The sequence below is a fragment of the Geotrypetes seraphini genome, chromosome 2 (genome assembly GCF_902459505.1).
Source record: "Geotrypetes seraphini chromosome 2, aGeoSer1.1, whole genome shotgun sequence".
In the NCBI taxonomy this organism is placed as follows: domain Eukaryota; kingdom Metazoa; phylum Chordata; class Amphibia; order Gymnophiona; family Dermophiidae; genus Geotrypetes; species Geotrypetes seraphini.
The window spans coordinates 270,466,606-270,490,940 of NC_047085.1; the positions used below are offsets into that span (position 1 = coordinate 270,466,606).

Here is a 24,335-nt window from a genome sequence, read left to right on the forward strand (position 1 = left end):
TTTATCAGACACATTGATATTAAGTATACGTTCCTTTAGGCCACGTAATTAGATCCAGGATTACAATAAGTGGAGAATAAAAAAGAAAGGGAAGACAAAACTAGGAAGAGATATCACCTAACACCTAAAAGAACCGCTAATACAAATAAGAATTAAATAGGGGAATTCACTCGGGGCCCCCCTCTATATGCTTCGTCACCAGAAATGCTATGAGATGTGATGGTTCAAAGAAAATGTATTTATGATATTATAATTTTTTATTGATGACAACTACGCAACAGAACAAGAATAAAAAGGTAAGTCACCAGTTTTATAACCAAAGTAGAACCCAATCTTTCCAGCCCCCCCCCCAAAAAAAAACCATGAACAGTGGATAAAAAAGGGGACAAATACAACACTACAAGAAAAATATTTTGCGTGAACTCAGCCAATAGCCCCCATCTAAAGCATACACAGTAACCTCCCCCCCCCCCACCTTATCAACCTACAATCCTCTACTATTAACCCAACTTGATAACAACCTCCAGAACCAACATCTAATTACTGTATAAAGGTAACTCCACCACCATTGGGTAGAAACCAGGTCCCTGGTAGCTTTGACTCTTATAGCTCTCCAAGGATGGCTGAAGTAAAATTACCTTCTCACCCTTCCCAAAACAGCACAGCAAAAAAAAAAAAAAAAAAGTTTCCTCGAAGTCAAAGACCCAGGTCCAAAAGGACATGACATATCTCATCCTCAGAGAGTATTCAAAATACCACCAAGAGCTTTGACAGACAGAGGAAATATATGGAGTCCAAACTTGGAGAAAGTTCATTCCGCTTAGGGGTTAATTTGGTCATACATAACTCAAGAAGTAACAAAGCATATAGGCGATTCCACCATGCCCAAAAAGAAGAAGTCTTATCACCAACCCATACTGACAAAATTTTTTTCTTCCCCAAAATACCCACTTTCCTCATAAAGAGGCGATGCCCCAGATTAGGAAGACAAAAAGCTTTAAATTTATCAAGCAAGAGCCCAACCACTGATAAGGGAATGGGGCACTGCAGAAGGCTCTCTGCATAGGCAAGTACAGTGTGCCAAAACTGTCGTATTTTGGACAAGACCAAAATGTGTGAAAAAATGTATAAGCCTGTCGGGAGCACTTCCGGCAAGTAGGAAAATCAATATACCCCGAAGTATATGGCTGACTGCGTAAAATATGCCCTGTGAAGCAATTGAAATTGACATTCCCCGAGATCTGCACTCACTGAGATCCCCAGTATGCACTTGATCAGAACAAGTAGGTCCAGGAAATCCTCTGGCACTCCCACCTCCCACGAGAGTGCAATGCATCCCTGCTCACCGGCAAGACTAAATTCTGAAGGGCTCTATGTAAACCAGAAACCCCAAATTCATGTTCCAAAAAAGGTTCTACAAACTCCTGGATTTTGGTGTCAATAGGAAACAACAACCCTTGAATATCCAAAGAATAGCCATAATGCTGTAATTGTTTGTATGCCAAAAAATCACTCAACTATAGATGACAACGACTGCACAAACTAGCCCATGATTGTAAGGTACCATCCTCCTGCAAAACATGAGATAAGGTAACTCCCACTCGTGCCATTTTGCAGATAAAGAAATTAATAAGGTCTTTTCCAAATATTACCAGTCTTTGTATGTTAAACAATCAGATTTGTTGGATGGTGACATCTATTTGGACAGCTTGCCCCTACCGTGATTGTCAACTAAGGTTAGGAGTACCGTATTTTCACCCATATACCGCGCACCCGTGTAAAACGCGCACACGGGTATAGCGCACGGGGAACACAAATTTATGTATAAAAAATTTAATATAGTGCGCACACGCGTATACTGCGCATGCTAAAACCTCCTCCCGCTTACTCCGAACCGGCATCCTCCCCCTCCGCTCGCTTATCCGCATTTTACAACTTTTTTTTTTCAATTTGATCCGGCATCCCCCCCCCCCTGCGAACCGGCATCCTCCCACCATAGAAACATAGAATATGACGGCAGAAAAGGGCCTACGGCCCAACAAGTCTGCCCACTCAAATAACCCCTCTAAGTTCCTCTTTGAAGTGAGCCCACGTGTTGATCCCATTTGATCTTAAAATCAGCCACGTTACTGGCCTCAACTACCTGAAGTGGAAGATTATTCCAACGGTCAACCACTCTTTCGGTGAAGAAGTACTTCCTAGTGTCACCATGGAATCTCCCGCCCCTGATTTTCAGCGGATGCCCCCTTATCGCCGTAGGGCCTGTAAGGAAGAAGATATCTTCTTCCACCTCAATGCGGCCAGTAACGTATTTGAACGTCTCTATCATGTCACCCCTCTCTCTGCGTTCCTCGAGAGAGTAAAGGTGCAACTTACCTAGTCGTTCTTCATAAGGGATATCCTTGGTAGCCAATCGTTGAACCGATTCCATTCTTAGCACATCCTTCCGATAGTGTGGCCTCCAAAACGGTACACAGTACTCCAGATGTGGTCTCACCATGGACCTGTACAGCGGCATCACCACCTCGGGCCTTTGGCTGACAAAGCTTCTCCGGATGCAACCCAGCATTTGTCTAGCTTTAGATGAGGCTTTCTCCACCTGATTGGCTGCCTTCATATCTTCATTAATGATTACTCCCAGGTCTCGTTCTGCCACAGTTCGGGTTAAGGTCTCACCATTCAGAGTGTAGGTTCTGCATGGGTTTCTGCCACCAAGGTGCATTATCTTTCACTTTTTGGCATTGAAATTCAGCTGCCAAAGAGTAGACCAGTGTTCCAGAACAAGTATGTCCTATGTGAAAGCGTCGGGCATGGTATCTCCGCTCACTATGTTGCACAATTTAGCATCATCGGCAAATAATGCAATTTTCCCCCGAAGTCCCTGAGGCAGATCTTGCCCCCGCTCGCGTCACCTCCCCCCCCCCCGCGATCCTACATCCCCCCAGCACCGCAAAACATCTCTTACCTGATTGGGCACCGGCACCAGCACCAATGCACAGGACGTGCCAGTGCCCGAAGATCCTCCCTCGTTGGTTTGGGCTGGGCTGGGCTGGGCGGTGCGGTGCGGGAGAGATCCTCCTTCTTCCTGCGCCGGGCTGGACTAGGCTTTGAGCATTTGTGCATGCTCAAAGCCTTCTGGTCTCGCTCTCTCCGAGATAATCTTTCTGTTTTCAGTGCTGGATCATTATGGTATAACTGGATTTTTCAGGAGGCCATCCGGGTGCTTTATCGGGCTCCTTGAGCATCAGTGTTAGTTAATGGCATTTGTTCCTCTTCTTTTTCGATCAGTAGGGGCACCTACTAGGGTTATCCTTTGTCTCTTTTATTTGTTTTTACATTGGACGCATTACTTAAGAGAGCTTTGTACCAACGTGGACTCAACTTCCAAGGTTCTGTTTGTCAATAAGACTGAAACCAATCATAAACTGTCTCTTTTAATCCCAAAGATCTTAATCTATATAATAATAATCCTACATCAATCAAATCAAACACACTTGGCACATCTAGTGAAACTATGCAAAAATCCTTGCTTATCCAAACCTAGTCTGATTATTTATATATCACTTATATCCTATGTGGTATTTAAATTTGTCTCCTTTATCATATTTCTCTTCTGTTCCAGTTGCCCAAGGTCATAAGGAGCAGTGGGGGATTTGAACCAACAATGTCAGGATGCTAAGGCTATAGCTCTGACCACTGCACCACACACATTCAGATAGTAAACCGCATGTCATTTCCAAAGCCAAGCTTATATTCTCTTGATTTCACCATGCGAAACCTAAGAAAAATCAGAAAATTCTTCAACAAAGATCAATACAGAATCATCGTCCAATCCCTGGTGCTTAGCATTGTAGACTACTGCAACAGCCTCTACTTATCATGCCCAAACAGCATGATAAGACCGTTCAGAACACAGCCCTCAGACTCATCTACTCTCTTAGTAAATTTGACCACATCACTAATGCATACTTAGACTCTCACTGGCTTCCGATAAAAGCAAGATCACAATTCAAATTCTACTGTCTACTATTCAAAGTAACCCATGGAGATGCACCAATTTATCTTAACAACCGTCTATACCGCAACCTTACACACAGAACAAGGACAACTCAAAGCCTATTCATACACCCACCTCTCAATGGTACTCGACGCAAGAAACTTTACGACAACCTTCTTTCTAGCAACACAGGCTGCGAAAATTGACCCAACCGTCTCCAAACTGCTGACCAAAACAACAGATATCAAACTTTTCAGAAAAGAAATCAAAACTCTTCTATTCAAAAAACACCTTCCATCATTCTAACCTACACGCACACGCATACCCCTTCATAAACACCACCCCTATAGTATCCCCTAGCCAAATTCTTCAAACCTTCCCCAAAATCATACTCAGAAACCTAAAAATACAACCTCCACCCGGGATCAGAATATTGCTTCCCTTATCACCATGTAAACAACCTCCATCTGTAACCAGAATATTCCATCCCTCAATATTATGTAATAATCTTCCTAATTTGTATGTATTGCTATTGTTATGTAAAATTGTTATGTATATGTTATATACCTGATATGTAAACTCCCTGGAAATGTCCAGTTTTCACCCAATTTTGTAATCCATTTAGAACCGCAAGGCACAGGCGGAATAGAAATCTCTAATGTAATGTAATGTAATTTACAAGCAGTCATTTCTCTAGGATAAATATTAAACATGTACTGTACCTTCAACACTTGTCCAATTCTTCTTTTGGCCTTTATATTCCTCAATCAAAAGACCATGAAAAAAATATATATATTGCATTTGGGTCTTTATCTGCCGTCATCTACTATGTTACTAAATTTTTTATTTTTTGCTGGAACAACTTCTCCTTGCAAAAGCAGGTCTACTTTTGAGTGTGAGTTGGGCGCTAGATGGGCTTGTTAGTTGGACGCGACTTGTTTGTGGACGCGACTTAGGCATGCTTGAGGAATCCGCATATACAGTAGGTAAATGGGGCTTCTCTTTTTTGGTGTATAGAGGACTCCAGTTTGATATTAAGGCCGAAAGATATTTAATAATACGTTACTTAAGCAAAGCACATGAAAAAAAATATACTGTATGTTGCATACTAAACCTTCTATTTAGGGGGTAAAAAGGACCCCTAATAGAAAAAGATGTTTAATAATGCATTACTTAAGCAAAGCCATGAAAGATATACAGCATTCCCAAAAAGCTAAGAAAATAAGAAGAGAATCCCTACTCACAACAGCTTTGGTTCAGAGCAAGTGGACATGTCTAATGCACAATCATGATATCATCAATATGCACCTAGATGGCAAAATGTTACTAAAACTAATATGAATATGTGCTAGGGGGTTCCTGACTATGCAAGGGATTTGAACCCACCACCTTGGGAAGATGGAAGAAGTGCCTTTAACTACTGAGCCACAGGAGATTTCTTTTAGGCAGGGGTTCCTGCACTGTGAGATAATACCTTAGGACAGTGTTTCTCAACCTTTTCAAGCCAAGTACCCCCTAAGCCTAACAAATACCAACCGAGTACCAGCCCAAGCTCTGCCCCGCCCCGCCCAAACTCCGCCCCGAACTCCCATAATAATAGCACTAATTGTAATGCAATTTCTTCCATCCATTTTTCATATACACACAATATAATTTTATTAATACATAATGGTGACCACAAAATTAAAAAAAAAAAACCACAAAGCACACTGTACACAGAGAAAATGTTAATTATCATTTAAATTTGGAGACTTTTCAAAGAGGTCAAGGCAGTTGACCTTAAAATATGCAATCAGTAACAACTAAAGAAAAGAGAAATATAGAGCAAAATATAGACAACATATATAAATTCTCAAAACTGACACATTTTAATCACTAAATTGAAAATAAAATCATTTTTCCTACATTTGTTGTTGGTGATTTCATGAGTCTCTGGTTGCACTTCCTTCAGACTCTGCATCCAATATTTCTTTGTGCCTCATGTATGCTTCCTCTCCTCCAGACCTCATTCCATTCCTCAAACAACATCTGTCCTTCCATGAATCCAACTTTTTCTTCCTCTCTCCCTGTCTGCCTCCCCTACTGAAGCCGCCGCTGCTGATTCCTCCCTGCCCCACCTCCGAAGCCAACCCTGCCACCCAACATACTCCATTCCATTTTTCAAGTACCTTTCTTATTTCTAATCTTAATGTATATTTTCTGTAAACCGCTTAGAACCTAACGGATGTAGCGGTATATAAGAAATAAATTACATTACATTACATTACATTCCCACCCCCACTCAAGCAACAACAGGACCGGGCCAGGTGTATGTAGTGACTGCACTCAGCCAGCCTACAAGCCTTCCCCTGGCGTCAATTCTGACGTCGGAGAGAAGGTTCTGGGCCAGCCAGGTAGCAATTTTCTGGCCCGGAACCTTCTCTCCGACATCAGAATTGATGTCGGGGGAGAGGCTTCTATGTGCCTGGCCCATCACTGTTGTTGTTGCTGCTGCTGCAGTGGAATGGAGCGTGGCAGGTGGCAGGATTGGCTTCGAGGATGGGGCAGGGAGGAATTGGCAGCAGTGGTGACTTCAGTGGAGGGGAGGAGAGGCAGGCAGGGAGAGATCCCAGGCAACAGACAGCCCGCGTACCGCAGGTTGAGAAACACTGCCTCAGGAGATCATAGCCATCTCAGTAAAAAAATAAATTTACCTCTGCATCCTGGAAATGACAGAGTGAAAATGTAAATGGCAAAGTCCACAATCCATGCTCTCTTATGAGACCAAAAAGAAGCTGTTAAGGTACTGGGGAGGTGGGGTGTGTGGTTTAGTATGCAATATATATATTTTTTTCATGTGCTTTGCTTAAGGAGGAAGAAGCGATATGGATCGCTCTGAAAAGAGAAGATGGAACTTTTATCTACATGGGTGTAGTCTATAGACCTCAGACTCAATCGCAGCAAATTGATAAGGATCTGATTGTGGATATCCAAAAGTTTGGAAGGAAAGAGGAGGTGCCGCTGTTGGGAGATTTCAACCTGTCGGATGCGGACTGGAATGTTCCAAATGCGGAATCAGAAAGAAGTAGGGAGATTGTGGATGCCTTTCAAAAGGTTCTGCTCAGACAAATGGTGACGGAACCCACGAGGAAAAAAGCGATATTGGATCTGTTCCTCACAAATGGAGAGAGTATCTCTAATGTTCGAGTGGGTGCTCACCTAGGAAGTAGCAATCATCAAACAGTTTGGTTTGATATCACGGCTAAAGTGGAGAGCGGCTGCATGATACTTAAAGTCCTAGATTTCAAATGTATGGACTTTAATGAAATGGGAGAGTACCTGAAGAAAGAGCTGTTAGGATGGGAGGACCTAAGAAAAGTGGAAAGACAGTGGTCTAAGCTGAAAGGAGCGATAAAAATGGCTATGGACCTTTATGTGAAGAAAATAAATAAAAACAAGAGAAAAAGGAAGCCGATATGGTTCTCCAAACTAGTGGTGGAGAAAATAAAGGCAAAAGAGTTGGCGTTCGTGAAATATAAAAATAACCTAAGAAGAGGAGAGCAGAAAGGACTACAGGGCGAAACTGAAAGAAGCCAAGAGAGAGATACATCTGGCGAAAGCACAGGCAGAAGAACAAATGGCTAAAAATGTAAAAAAGGGAGACAAAAAATTTTTCTTATATATTAGTGAAAGGAGGAAGATGAAAAATGGAATTGCTAAAGTAAAAGATGCTGGGAACTGATATGTGGAGAGTGAAGAGGAAAAAGCAAATGTGCTAAACAAATACTTCTGTTCTGTGTTCACAGAAGAAAATCCTGGAGAAGGACCGAGATTGTCTGGCAAAGTTACACGAGAGAGGAGAGTGTTTATGAGTTTAAGTTTCAAGTTTATTAAAATTTTGATATACCACCTTATCATTTATTTCAAGGTGGTTATACATTTTAAAATAGGGTAGAAGCATATAATATAAATTTAACATAACTTTTAACAAAATAAACATACATGATTAGATAAAAACAATGACATACACAACTGGACAAACGAGTTCGAGTGGAAAAGAAGGGGAGAACTACAATGCTGAAAGAAAAGTAAGATATAAAGGTATAAACAAAAAGGTGGGGTTAAAAACAAGTAAGTCCAATAGAAGTGGACTTGTAGAAGATAAAAAGTTTCATATGGTTTGTTTGTTTTTTAAATAAATATCCTTAAGAGGACATTTACACTTGAAAGGCATCTTTAAAAAGTAATGATTTAAGGAAAGATTTAAATTTCTCAAGATTAGTTATCTCTCTAAGAGCATTTGGTGCTGAGTTCCAGAGGGGCGGAGCAACTACTGAAAAAATAGTGTTTCTTCTAGTAAGGCTGGGATTACTAAAAAATTTTGCTCTGAGCAACGAAGAAATCGCGATGTGGCGTACAGTATCAAAAATTTATTAATGAATTCTGGCTGTCTAGTGTTTCTTGTTTTAAAAATCAATAATAGAGTTTTATAAATGACACGGTGATGGATGGGAAACCAATGTGCTTTTATCAGAAAAGGAGTTACGTGGTCAAATTTTTTGGCCTATAGATTACTTTTACGGTGTGTTCTGGCTTATCTGTAGTCGTTTTAACTCTTTTTTGGTAATACCGTGATAAGGCATTGCCGTAATCCAGACAAGAAATAACTAATGAATGAATTAAAGTAACTTGAAAAACTGAAGGTGGATAAAGCGATGGGACCACACGGTATCCATCCCAGGATACTGAGGGAGTTCAGAGAGGTTCTGGCAGGTCCTATTAAAGACTTGTTCAACAAATCTCTGGAGACGGGAATGATTCCTGGAGATTGGAGGAGAGCAGATGTGGTCTCTATTCACAAAAGTGGTCACAGGGATGAAGCGAGAAACTACAGGCCGGTGAGCCTCACTTCGGTTGTTGGAAAAATAATGGAAGTGTTGCTGAAAGAAAGGATAGTGTACTTCCTTGAATCTAATGGGTTACAGGATCCGAGGCAACATGGCTTTACAAAAGGTAAATCGTGCCAAACAAACCTGATTGAATTTTTTGATTGGGTGACCAGAGAGCTGGATCGAGGATATATGCTAGATGTAATTTACTTAGATTTCAGCAAAGCCTTTGATACGGTTCCTCATAGGAGGCTGTTGAACAAATTTGAAGGGCTGAAGTTAGGACCCAAAGTGGTGAACTGGGTTAGAAACTGGCTGTCAAACAGATGCCAGAGGGTGGTGGTTAATGGAAGTCGCTCGGAGGAAGGAAAGGTGAGTAGTGGAGTCCCTCAGGGTTCGGTGCTGGGGGCCGATCATGTTCAATATGTTTGTGAGTGACATTACTGAAGGGTTAGAAGGAAAAGTATGCCTTTTTGCAGATGATACCAAGATTTGTAATAGAGTAGACACCGAAGAGGGAGTGGAAAATATGAAAAAGGATCTGCAAAACTTAGAGGAATGGTCTAATACCTGGCAACTAAAATTCAATGCAAAGAAATGCAGAGTAATGCATTTGGGGATTAATCATTGGAAGGAACCGTATATGCTGGGAGGTGAGAAGCTGATATGCACGGACGGGGAGAGGGACCTTGGGGTGTCCAAAGATCTGAAGATCTAAAGGAGAAAAAACAGTGTGACAAGGCGGTGGCTGCTACCAGAAGGATGCAGGGCTGAATAAAGAGAGGGGTAGTCAGTAGAAAGAAGAAGGTGTTGATGCCCCTGTACAGGTCATTGGTGAAGCCCCACTTGGAGTATTGTGTTCAGTTTTGGAGACCGTATCTGGCGAAGGATGTAAGAAGACTTGAAGCAGTCCAGAGGAGGGCTACAAAAATGATAGGAGGCTTGCGCCAGAAGACGTATGAGGAGAGACTGGAAGCCCTGAATATGTATACCCTAGAGGAAAGGAGGAACAGGGGAAATATGATTCAGACGTTCAAATACTTGAAGGGTATTAACGTAGAACAAAATCTTTTACAGAGAAAGGAAAATGGTAAAACCAGAGGACATAATTTGAGGTTGAGGGGTGGTAGATTCAAGAGTAATGTTAGGAAATTCTACTTTACGGAGAGGGTGGTGGATGCCTGGAATTTGCTCCCCAGAGAGGTGGTGGAGAGGACAACGGTGACTGAGTTCAAAGAAGTGTGGGATGAACACAAAGGATCTAGAATCAGAAAATAATATTAAATAGTCAACTAAGGTCAGTACTGGGCAGACTTGCATGGCCATTTGGGGGAGGATGGGCTGGAGAGGGCTTCAATGGCTGGGAGGGTTTAGATGGGCTGGAGTAGGTTTTAATAGAGATTTCGGCAGTTGGAACCCAAGCACAGTACCGGGTAGAGCTTTGGATTCTTGCCCAGAAATAGCTAAGAAGAAAAAATTTAAAAAAATTTAAATTAAATCAGGGTGGGCAGACCGGATGGACCATTTGGGTCTTTATCTGCCATCATCTACTATGTTACTATGTTATTAAACATCTTTTTCTATTATCATCAAACTGGAGTCCTGCAGATGCCTTCGGCATGCTTAAGTGACTCCTAAGTCGCGCCTACCTATGCCCAGCTCACACTCAAAAATAGACCTGCTTTTGTAACATCTACATTTTAGACGTTAAGTAGAAGCATTAGAACACTAAGCGCCATGCAATTCTGTAAATGGACATCTATTTTGAAGCCATGCCCATGCTGAGCAAGATGAATTCTATAGGATTGGGCGACACATTGACGAAATGGGTTGGGAACTGGCTTGGAGGTAGGCTTCAGAGGGTAGTGGTGAACGGCACCCCCTCCGAAATGACGGAGGTAATCAGTGGAGTGCTGCAGGGCTCGGTCCTGGGCCCGATCCTATTCAACATCTTTATAAGAGACTTGGCAGAAGGGCTGCGAGGTAAAATAACATTATTCGCTGATGACGCCAAACTAAGCAATGTAGTGGGCAAAAGCACAACAGACATAAATTCAATGTCCGGCACGACCTACTCCTACTGGAGCGCTGGTCTAGGTCCTGGCAACTCAGCTTCAATGCCAAAAAATGCAAAGTCATGCACCTGGGCAGCCAAAATCCATGCAAGACTTATACCCTTAATGGCGAGATCCTAACAAGAACTGAAGCAGAACAAGACTTAGGGGTGATTGTCAGTGAGAACATGAAGACTGCCAATCAAGTGGAGCAAGCTTCATCCAAGGCATACGCAGGATTTTCGTCAGCCGTAAGCCTGAAGTCATTATGCCATTGTATAGATCCATGGTGAGGCCCCACCTGGAATACTGTGTGCAATTCTGGAGGCCGCATTACCGTAAGGATGTGCTGAGACTGGAGTGGGTCCAGAGAATGGCCATCCGGATGGTCTCGGGACTCAAGGATTTCCCGTACGAGGAACGGCTGGATAAGTTGCAGCTGTACTCATTCGAGGAACGCAGAGAGAGGGGTGACATGATCGAGACATTCAAGTATCTCACGGGCCGCATCGAGGTGGAAGAAGATATCTTATTTTTCAAGGGTCCCGCGGCAACAAGGGGGCATCCGTGGAAAATCAGGGGCGGGAAACTGCACGAGGACACCAGGAAATTCTTTTTCACTGAAAGGGTGGTTGATCGCTGGAATAGTCTTCCACTTCAGGTGATTGAGGCCAGCAGCATGCCCGACTTTAAGGCCAAATGGGATCGACACATGGGATCTATTCACAGAGAAAGGTAGGGGAGGGTCATTGGGGTGGGCAGACTAGATGGGCCGTGGCCCTTATCTGCCGTCTATTTCTATGTTTATGTTTATTCCATTAGGCGCATCTTTTTTCGATGGATGTCCACGAAATTGTGGCTGCCTATTTTGAGAATCACATCCAGCCTTTGGATGTCTAACTTCCAATTATTGCTTGTTAAAGTCATTAAATGGGTTTATTATCCACTTTATTTGGACGCCTAAGTCGATGGATGTCCACATTGTAGATGCCTAAAGTTAGACGTCCTTTACCGAATCTGCCCCAAAGTGTCTAGAATGTCTCACCTATTGCACAGGAATATTTATTGTTCTATGCATTCCCTCCTGTTCTTATATTGTCAATTGTTGTTATTTTTTGTGAATTTAAAACATGCTGATGTAATGTATGAAAGGTGGTATAACACATGTACTGAAATAAAAGAGAATACACATATATACACCTATCTATATATCTTAGTGCTAACATCTGCCTAATAAAAGCATAATTTTATGTAATACTGTGAATATGCAGATCTCTTATGTAACAATTTATTTTTCCAAAGGCAGCAAAAGTAGCTAGCTTTCTCTGCTCTTCTCCAACCTCACTCTCCCCCCTCCCCCTTCATTTTCCCTGCAGGCTTTCTGGAAGAGAGAAGCTGGAGCTGAACTTCTCATTGCTCTGGATTTTGAAAAGCGGTGAAACTGTATTTCCGGGCTATTCCCCCAGAAATTAACCCCTTAAAAACAATGATAAATGGCTGCTTTACATTTCAGCCTTATCATTTGAAACATGCTATTGGGTACTTTCTTGTGAATAAAGTAGTTTCACTGAGGAATATAAAGTCATGAGAAGAGTATAAAACCACCCAGAAATTTAAATTCTACATTTGTCTTCCCAATCCTTAAAAAAGTTAAAAATAACATTTAAATAATCAATCTAATTATTGATTATAGCTTTTCCTATTTATATTCAATACAAGATTTAAAAAAAAAAAAAAAAAGAGAAGGGAAACAAGCTCCTATAAATTTAATAATCCTACCGCTTGGACAGTTTACACAAATGATTAAATAAATCATGCAGACCAATTTGTTTCAACTGAGCCAATATACCACCACAATTTGGCATTATTTATTTCTTCCACCCAATGATCAAGAATCATGCAGACGAAACAGGAAAATAAATTATTAAGTATATATAGCTTAAAATGAATAAGATCTGTTTTTTTTCAATTGCAGGATTTCAGGACTAGAAAATATATCCACTCATAAATTATTTAGTATTTTCATTATGTTCAAAATTAAAGCTATGTATTAGGAGCTTGCAATATTCTATCCTTACTGGATTACTAGAAATCATGCCGATGCTTGGCTTGCTAAATCTGTACAAGGGGCTGAGAAAGAGGAGGGTCAAAGAAAAGAACCCTGTCAGAAATAAAAATCAATCACCCAACTGTAACAATGGTCCACTGATGTTGATAATGATGCTATTTAAGTGTAGTTTCCGAATAAAAATCTATTTAAAGCATCTGACGGATAAGCAGGTGGCTTGGAGTAAATTCACTGGTACATAAAACCTCAGCCCACGCCGAACTACTCTAGAACAGAAGAAACACAGCACCATCTACAGGAGACAATAAAAAATAACCCAACATTGTACTAACTTGTTCTTTCTTTACATAAAACCTCCGGTAGTCTAATGCTAGCAAATAAAAACTAGCTAAAATATTCTAGCTATAATTTTATTAAATGTGAATTTGAATATAGAAATTTATATTAAACAATTTTCTGACAAAATTCATCATAGGCAAAGGAGTATCTGTATCTTATAGATATATTCTGAGATATGATTATAGCTATGTGTATACACTTACACACACATGCTAGCTGAACTATGTGCAAAAAGTAGTTGCTACTTTTTTTTTAACCACAATATATTAAATAAAATAGTATCTGAACATTCTTAGAAAAACATTTCTTATCTCAGAAGGTTTAGAATTCAACGTTGTATTATCCACCATGGGGGAAGTTCCTCTACAATTAGTGGTCTATCAATATTTGCAAATACTAAATAGGTTTCTTCATTATCAGTTTAAACCAATATGTTCACTTACTAATTCCCAGGTTTTATCCAAACTCCTCCAGCAGACCAACGGTGAGTCTGTGTAAAACTGGGCTGTACAGGCAATGGTGTAGTAAAGGAGGGTGGAGGCGGATTGACCTGGGTGCCATCTTGGTGGGGACGCCGGCACCTCTCAGCTCCCTATGAAACACTCGCACCCTCTCTTCCCCCTGTCTTCCCCATACATCTTTAAAAATCTTTGCCAGAATGAGCAACTACTCTAGCCTGCTGCCCACGCCAGCCTGGCTGCCTATGAAATCCATTTCAGGTCACGGGACCAGGAAGTGACATCAGAGGGAAAGCCAATGCCGGCACAAGCAACAAACCAGAGAAGCTGCTCGTGCTGGCGAAGGTTCAAAGAGGTATGGGGGTGGGGAGGGAGGGCGCGGGAGCAAAGAAGTAAGGAGGGGTTGGAGCAGGAGATGGCGGGTAAGGACCATCACCCCGGGCACCCCCTACCCTCTGCATACAAGTAAGGCAGAAATAGTATTCATATGCAGGATACCTCTATAACCACACACATACTGCAGAGGGGAGAATGAAATTGCTGGCAAAAAAGGAAATGTTTATCTACTACTTAATACACACTGATGAGCAAGGCCTGAGCTGCTGCTACAGCCATTTCTAGGAAGGCATAAGGTATGAGCTGTCATTCAAGTCATCATTGAGAAGGGAGGCACATGTTGAGAAAAATAATGGGCAAATAAGGTATCGTGCTTACTTTGGGATACCTTGCTGAGCAATAATAAACACGGTTAGAAAAACTTTGGAATGTTCTTATTTCTTTCAGGGAGAAGCAAGATCTTGTTTCTCACATTCATAAGAATATGAAGATTTTGCTATTTATGGAAGCATATGGTATGGGCTAATGATAGTTCTCTGGTGTAGAATATAGGAGAGGTTATGATCTGCTTTATGTTTGTATGTGTTTAGCCACTTTGTTAACTTTTTACAACTCTATGTTGGGGGAGGGGGGTTCCTCCAGATATGCAGCTAATAAATTTATGTAAATAATATAAATACACATCCCACTAAATAAATGGAACTGCGATTAACTGATTTTGCTGAATATAATGGGCTTAGAAGAAATGGAACCAATAAATGAAATGACCGACAGTCACTGATAACCATATAGAAACCCCCCCCCCCCCCCAATAATATCAGAAATTATCTGGTACAAAAACCTGATTTGTTTGCTTACAAGTCAGACATCTATAGGAAGAAAACTGGGGTCCACAAATTTGGCAGCTAAAATTTAATGCTAAGAAATGCAAGGTCATGCATTTGGGCTGCAAAAACCAGAGGGAACGGTACAGTTTAGGGGGTGAAGAACTTATGTTCATGACAGAAGAGCAGGACTTGGGTGTGATTGTATGTGATGATCTTAAGGTGGCCAAACAGGTTGAAAAGGTGACGGTGAAAGCTAGAAGAATGCAAGGATGCATAGGGAGAGTTATGGTCAGTAGGAAAAATAAGGTATTGATGCCCCTGTATAAGACTCTGGTGAGTCCTCATTTAGTATATTGTGTACAATTCTGGAGGCCGCACCTTCAAAAAGATATAAAAAGGATGGAGTCGGTCTAGAGGAAAGCTACTAAAATGGTGTGTGGTCTTTGTAATAAGGCATATGGGGACAGACTTAAAGATCTCAATCTGTATACTTTGGAAGAAAGGCGGGAGAGGGGAGATATGATAGAGACGTTTAAATACCTTCGTAATGTAAATGCGCATGAGTCGAGCCTCTTTCATTTGAAAGGAAGCTCCATAATGAGAGGGCATAGAATGAAGTTAAGAGGTGATAGGCTCCGGAGTAATCTGCGGAAATACTTTTTTACGGAAAGGGTGGTAGATGCGTGGAACAGTCTCCCGGAAGAGATGGTGGAAACAAAGACTGTGTCTGAATTCATGAGGGCCTGGGACAGGCATGTGGGATCTCTCAAAGAGAGAAAGAGATAATGGTTACTGTGGATGGGCAGACTAGATGGGCCATTTGGCCTTTATCTGCCGTCATGTTTCTATTACATATTTTAGTTATCTGCCTTGACCTCTTTAAAAAAAACAAAAAAAAACCAAACAGAACATAAATGATAATTAAAATTTTCTCTGGGTATAGTGTGCTTTGTGTAGTTTAATTATGTGGTAACCATTATATATTGTTAATAAGATTATATTGTGTGTACATAATAAATGAATGGAAGAAATTGCATTACAATTAGTACTACAGTCAAACCTTGGTTTGCAAGTAACCCGGTTTGCGAGTGTTTTGCAAGATGAGTAAAACATTCTCGCAAAACTTGTCTCGCAAACCGAGTGTTGACTCAATTTGCGAGCACCCCCCCCCCCCCCAGAGAACCGGCATCGCTCCTTCCCGCTCGCAAAGGCCCCGCCGCTCGAACTGGCACCCCCTACCCCCACCCCTCGAACCGGCACCTCCCGTCCGAACAACTTGAAACTTATCTCCCGTCTGGCACCAGCACGCAGCCCACAGGACGTGCCGGTGCCACTTGAAGAACTTCCTGCCTCTGCCGGGCCTTGAGCATGCATCTGCGCATGCTCAAGGCCTTCTAATTCTCCCTCTCGCCGAGAATCGAGGCGCTCGAAGGGGGATCTGGAAGGAGGGGCAACTCCTGTTCTGAGGGGGAGGAGGGGGAGATAAACGGAACAAAGTATAATATTGTAAGTACGATCTGAACTATTCTAACATTGTAGTAGATAACCCAATGTCATGTAATCTACTAAATAACAGATCATGATCTACTAGGTCAAATGCTGCTGTCAAGTGAAATCGCCAAGGCTAGATGCCTATTATCTAGAATTTCCAACATTTTGCTAAGAAAACAAGTCATAAGTGTTTCCTTCAACCAGGATGGAAACAACTTGGAATCACTATGGGTTAAGCTACCAGGAGGAATTGGAGCAGACATAAAATTGGGTCTGTACTATCGCCCACCTGGACAAACGGAAGAAATCGACCAGGATCTGGAGGCTGAACTGAGGCAGGTATGCAAAAGCGGAAGGGTGGTGGTGATGGAGGACTTCAACTACCCGGGAATAGACTGGAGTATCGGGCACTCAAACTGTATGAGGGAGACCAAATTCCTGGAGGTCACGAGGGACTGTTTTATGGAACAGCTGGTCACGGAACCAACACGGGGTGATGCCACTCTTGACCTAATCCTCAACGGACTAGGGGGACCCGCTAAGGAGGTGGCGGTGCTAGCCCCACTAGAAAACAGCGATCACAACATGATCCAGTACAGGCTAGAAATTGGACCATTAAAGGTGAAAAGAACTATGACGACGGCACTCAACTTCAAGAAAGGGAACTATAAAGCCATGAGGAAAATGGTGGTACAGAAACTCAAAAACAACGCAAAGAAGATGGAGTCCATAGAAAAAGCCTGGGCCCGACTCAAGGGCACAGTGCACGGAGCACAGAACCTGTGCGTTCCCAGGTTCAGGAAAGGGTGCAAAAAAAATAGAACAAAAAACCCAGTGTGGATAACAAATGCAGTGAAAAAGGCGATAAGTGATAAGAAAGCATCATTCAAAAAATGGAAAAAAAGACAAAACAGAGGACAACCAAAAGGAGCATAAAATACACCAAAAGGAGTGTCACCGAGTGGTTAGAAAAGCAAAAAGAGAATATGAAGAGAGACTGGCGGGGGAAGCAACAAACTTCAAATCTTTCTTCAGGTACGTTAAGGGGAAGCAACCAGCGAGGGAGGAAGTGGGACCCTTGGATGATGGGGACAGAAAGGGAGTGGTAAAAGAGGAAAAAGAGATAGCCGACAGGTTAAATGAGTTCTTTACGTCAGTTTTCACGAGGGAGGACACAACCAACATTCCGGAACCCGAGGAGATCGTAAAAGGAGAGCAGGATGAAAATCTGGTCCAACTAGAGGTGAGCAAGGAGGATGTCCTCAGGCAGATAGACAGGCTAAGGAGCGACAAATCACCAGGTCCGGACAGCATTCACCCAAGGGTACTCAAGGAACTAAGAAATGAAATAGCTGAGACACTTCGACAAATATGCAACCTATCCTTACAAACTGGTGAGATTCCGGAGGACTGGAAAATAGCAAATGTCACGCCCATCTTCAAAAAAGCTCAAGGGGAGACCCAGGAAACTACAGGCCGGTGAGCTTGACCTCGGTCCCGGGTAAGATGATGGAAGCGCTGATTAAAGACAGCATCTGGGAACACATCGAAAGAAATGGGCAGCTAAAGTCGAGTCAGCATGGCTTCTGCAAGGGCAGGTCATGCCTCACAAACTTATTATACTTCTTTGAGGGGGTAAACAGCCAGGTGGATAAAGGGGAATCCATAGACATCATTTACCTTGACTTCCAAAAAGCCTTCGACAAGGTGCCACACGAAAGACTGCTACTGAAGCTATGGAACCACGGGGTACAAGGGGAGGTCCACCGATGGATCAAAAACTGGCCGGCGGACAGGAAACAGAGGGTTGGAGTAAAGGGCCATTACTCAGACTGGCAATAGGTCACGAGCGGAGTTCCGCAGGGGTCGGTACTGGGACCGCTCCTGTTCAATATATTCATTAACGACCTGGAGGCAGGAACAAAATGTGAGGTTATCAAATTTGCGGATGACACCAAGCTATATAGCAGGGTAAATAACATGGAGGACTGCGAAGATCTCCAAAAGGATCTGACGACACTAGAACAATGGGCCAAAAAGTGGCAAATGAGCTTCAACATAGGGAAATGCAAGGTCATGCATATAGGGAAAAAGAACCCGATGTTCACTTACAAAATGGGGGGGATCGCCGCTAGGGGTGAGCAACCTTGAAAGAGACCTGGGAGTAATGGTGGACACAACATTAAAGGCGTCTGAGCAGTGCGCCTCAGCCTCAAGGAAAGCAAACAAAATGTTGGGTATCATTAAAAAGGGTATCACGACCAGGACGAAGGAAGTCATCCTGCCACTGTATCGCGCAATGGTGCGACCGCACCTGGAGTACTGTGTTCAGTACTGGTCACCGTACCTCAAGAAGGACATGGCAGTACTTGAGAAAGTCCAGAGAAGAGCAACTAAACTAATAAAGGGCATGGAGGATCTCTCATATACTGACAGACTGAAAAAGCTGGGGCTCTTCTCCCTGGAAAAGCAGAGACTTAGAGTAGACATGATAGAAACCTTCAAGATCATGAAAGGTATAGAAAAAATAGACAGGGACAGATTTTTCAAATTAAGGGGGACCACAAGTACAAGGGGGCACTCAGAGAAATTGAAAGGGGAGAGGTTTAGAACAAACGCCAGGAAGTTCTTCTTCACACAGAGGGTGGTGGATACATGGAATGCGCTGCCGGAGGATGTGATAAGCAGGAGCACGCTACAGGGCTTCAAAGAAGCCTTGGATAGGTACGTGGAGGACAAAGGGATAGAAGGGTATAGATAACAATAGAGGTAGATTATAGGGATAGGTTTAAATGGAAAGCTATAAAATTAGTCAGGGACCACTGCTCAGGCAATGGGCCTGATGGGCCGCCGCGGGTGCGGACCGCTGGGCGGGATGGACCTATGGTCTGCCTCAGCGGAGGCAACTCTTATGTTGTTATGTTTCCATACTATGACATTTACGGAAACCTGGTTGTCTCGAATGGAGTATCTTAGTCTTCTCAATGAAATTGTGAAGTTGTTCTAAAATTACATGTTCTATGATTTTACTTGATAAACAAAAGTTTTGACACTGGTCTGTAATTTTTAAGGTCTAAGGATCTGATTTTTCTGATTTCAGTATAGATGTTATATATGTTTCCAAACCTCGGGAAATATTCGCATCTCCAAACTTTGGTTAACCATTATTAATAATAATGGTATTAGACCGTGACGATCCATCTTTATCCAAGTGAGCAGAATTGGATCATGTAGAGAGCATACATTTGTGATCTTAGTTGTTATTTTAGATATCTGAGTTCATGAGCAATTATGAAAGGTCTTGGACAGACTTATCCATTTCCTCATCTGATTTCGTCAGATTATCTACTTAGGGAAGATTCATAGAGTGTCTCAAGGATCTAATTTTGTTTTTGAAAAATTCACCCAAAATGTTTGGTGAAGGAGTAAAGTCCTGATATTTTGAATTATAATTTTCGGTTAGTGAATAAAAAATTGTAACAATTGTTTACTAGTATTGTCACTTTTATTATAGAACTCTTTTTGCTAATTTTAGTTGTTCTCCACATTCTCTCTACATGTCTTAATTGTTTTTTATATTCTCTCAGCTGACCATACCATTTACAGTGATGATACCTAGGTAATTTATATTCAGAGAATGGTGCATGATGATCCATTACTTCTTCGATAATTGTATTCCAAATTTGGGCCTGAAGTTCCAAAGAAAGTAACGGGAAATTCTGAGGTAAAGATGTACCAATTGGAGAAATGGTCTTTGGATCAATTTTTTTCAAGTTTCTGGAAAGAATTATGTTTTTTCCTTCTTCAAAGGTTCCATCAGATTTTTAATCTGTATAATGTATAAATCATATGTGATTAGTTTATGATCTGTCTATGACAATTCCAGATACTCAAAACAATGTAGGCTAATATTTTCCGGTACTTCTAGACAAAATTAAGTCCAAAATATGACCCGCATTGTGTGCTGGGCGATCGATCCATTGATTAAACTCATAATCTTGAAGAAATGACTTGAAAAGGAAGCATGCCCATTATCGGTAGAATCAAAGTGTATATTAAGATCTCCCATAACAATTAAATTAGAATATTGTATTGCAAGGTGGGTTAATATGAGATAGATCTTGCCCCAAACTTCACTGGGCAAATTAGAAGGGCAATAAAAAAAGTGTTAAGTATATAGATATTCTAAACTTTAGTTTTACTAATAGGACCTCTTTGTACAATAACATAGTGGTCGGTATCTCTAATAAAGGTAAAGATTCATCAAAGATTACCACCAAACCATCTCTCCTTTGTAAGCCCCTTGATTTCACATAGAAATTATATCCATCCGTAACTATATTGATCAAATAACTCTCCTCTCCTCAACCATGTTTTAGTAAAGTATAACAATTTAAGCACCTTAACAATAATATCATTCCTAATAAACATGGTTTTACCCTTCAATGCTCTATAATTGAGTAGTCCTCAGTGTGAGGATTTAAGTGATGGTATCTTCATTCGACTTATGGTGGTAACGTTGTGGATCAAATTTGATGGATTAGATCTTCTCATATTTCTCTTTATTTTTATAGACCTGTTGCCTAGAATAACCGGAATTGCCTGATCTGTTTGACTCCCCATGGTGATCGGTAATAAAACATTAAAATTAAGCCACATCGTACCACGACCCAAGACCTACCTCAAAGGTGCAGTCAGAACGCCTCTAGAAATTTCAAGGATGGAAAAAAAAATCCTTGTAGTAATGAGCCAGGAGCTCGTCTCAAGGAGCAAGCCTAAGGAGCAGGACCTGCTCCTTATGCATGCACATCACTGCGACATGAATGCTGCTTGCTCCCTGCAATTTATAGTCAAAGTTTAAAATGTGCTTACTCATCAGCAGTCACGTGACTGCTTGCCTGGCGGAGATTTCAAATCAGCTGTGAAACTCTCTTCAGCAGTCACGTGATAGCTCTCCTGGCGGAGATTTCAAATCAGCTGTGTATATTTATTACTAACCATGCACCACACTCTCAGAATGACCACCATACCCTCCATTCTTCATCTGTTCAATTAAGGAGAAAGGATGCATACCCAGACTTGAATGATGAATAAATAAATATTCCAGTTCACCTTTCTAACAAATACTTAAGGTTTACTCTTCCTTCAAAACAATTTTAGAGCAAAGTCCTTTCCTTCAGCTTTTCCTTGGCCCCCAGGTTTTCTTCTGGAGTGCAAGAATGGTGGCAGCTGCATACCCTCACAAGACATAGAAACATGATGGCAGATAAAGGCCAAATGGCCCATCTAGTCTGTCCATCCACAGTAACCATTATCTCTTTCTCTCTCTGAGAGATCCCACGTGCCCTCAGGCCCTCTTCAATTCAGATGTGTCTGGGGATTGGAGGGGAGGGAAACAGGTGCTGGGCCCATGTAGTGGGTGGAGTGGAGCTGGAGGGATGGAAGAGGTGCCAGACCCACCTCTTCTGGGAGACTATTCCACGCATCTATCACCTTTTCCATAAAAAAGTATTTCCTCAGATTACTCTGGAGCCTATTACCTCTTAACTTCATCCTATACCCTCTCATTGCAGAGTTTTCATTCAAATGAAAGAGACTCGACTCATGCAAATTTATATTATATAGGTATTTAAATGACACTACTATATCTCCCCTCTTCCGCTTTTCCTCCAAAGTATGCAAATTCAGTTCTTTAAGTCTGTCCCCATAAGCTTTATCACAAAGACCACACACCATTTTAGCAGCCTTCCTCTGGACCGACTCCATCCTTTTTATATCTTTTTGAAGGTGAGGCCTCCAGAATTGTACACAATATTCTAAATGAGGTCTCACCAGAGTCTTATACAGAGGCATCAATACCTCCTTTTTCCTACTGGCCATACCTCTCCCTATGCAACCTAGCATCCTTCTAGCTTCTGCTGTCACCTTTTCAACCTGTTTGGCAACCTTAAGATCATCACATACAATCACACCCAAGTCCCACTCTTCCGTCGTGCACATAAGTTCTTCACCCCCTAAACAGTACCGTTCCCTCTGGTTTTTGCAGCCCAAATGCAAGACCTTGCATTTCCTAGCATTAAATTTTAGCTGCCAAATTTCAGAACATTCTTCAAGCTTCGCCAGGTCTTTCTTCATGTTATTCAACACCATCGGGCGCATCTATTCTATTGCAGATTTTGGTATCATCTGCAAAGAGGCAAATCTTACTAGACAACCCTTCAGCAATATCATTTATAAAAATGTTAAAAAGAACAGGCCCAAGAACAGAACATTGAGGCACACTACTGGTAACGTCCCGTTCCTCAGAGTGATCTCCGTTGATCAATACCCTCTGTCACCTTCCACTCAACCAGTTCTTGACCCAGCCCGTCACTTTGGGACCCATCCCGAGGGCACTCAGTTTATTTATTAGATGTCTGTGTGGAACACTGTCAAAGGCTTTACTAAAATCTAAATACACCACATCTAGCGCACATCCTCTATCCAATTTTCTGGTCACCCAGTCAAAGAAATTGATCAGATTTGTTTGATAAGACCTACCTCTAGTGAATCCATGTTGCCTCAGTTCCTATAATCCACAGGATTCCAGAAACTTGACCATTCTCTGTTTTAAAAGTGTTCCCATTAATTTGCTTACCACAGAAGTCAGACGTACCGGCCTATGATTCCCTACTTCTTCCTTACTTCCATTTTTATGAAGACGGACCACATCTGCCCTTCTCCAGTCCTCTGGTACCACTCCCGACTCTAGAGACTCATTGAAAAGGTCAGTCAGCAGAGCTACCAGAACTTCTCTAAGTTACTTCAGCACCTTCGGATGTACACCATCCGGCCCCATCGCTTTGTCTACCTTTATTTTAACTAGCTCCTCATGTAGACAACCCTCTAAAAATTGATCAGGGTCTATTACTCCTCCATTCCTATTCATGTTTGTCTTCTGTGGTCCCGGCTCCCGGTTCTTCAGCCGTGAACACAGAACAGAAATATTTGTTACGCAATTCGGCCTTTTCTTTATCAGCTTCTACATATTCCTCCCCTTCACCTTTGAGTCTCACAATGCCACTTTTGCACTTCTTCCTATCACTAATATATCTAAAAAACATTTTACCGTGTCAGCTATTTTTTCTTCCATTTGCATCTTTGCTTTCCTGACTACACAACCAGCCTCTTAACTTTTCCAGATATTTTTGCCTGACTTCCTCTTTCTGCGATCTTTTGTAGTTTATGAAAGCTAACCTCTTATTCCTTACCTTTTCAGCTACTACTTTTGAGAACCAAAGCGGCCTTCTTTTCATCTTACTTGCCTCACAAAAAGGTTTGTCGCCCTTACAATCGCTCCTTTCAGTTTTGCCCACCGCTTTTCCACTTCTTCCAGATGTTCCCACCCAGACAATTCCTTGACGTAAACCCCCATCCGAGCAAAGTTAGTTTTTTAAACGTCTAGAACCTTTGCTTTTGAATGAGCCCTCTCTATATCGATCCTAATATTAAACCGTACTATGCAGTGATCACTGGATGATAGATGATCACCCACTGTAACATCAGAAACACTTTTCCCGTTTTAAGCAAACCCATTTATTATTTCCATAGCTGGACGGTTGGCTTCTAGAAGCTCAAATTCACAAGTTTTAATTCTAGAAAAGTTGATAGTTCTACAGTCTCTGGGATTCCTTATCAACTTTCGAAAGTCCACACTTCGTCTGAACATCAGCATCTTGGAAAAAATCCAATTCAGGGTATTTCTTCCAGAAAACACTCATGGTCCATGTTCAAAGCCATACAATCAGTGGCCAAGGTCATGACCAAAGTTTACTTACAGATGCAGGGGCACTTGGCTGTTACTGTTCATGTTGTCCCCTTAGCTCTTCTAAAAATGTGAAGTCATCAGTGGGATCCC

General features: G+C 41.8%; 1 protein-coding gene across 1 annotated transcript in view; it reads right to left on the bottom strand.

Moving 5' to 3' along the window:
- The window catches only part of TEX10 (testis expressed 10), a 258,142-nt gene that overhangs the window by 80,663 nt on the left and 153,144 nt on the right, over positions 1 to 24,335 (bottom strand). The window lies entirely within an intron of this gene.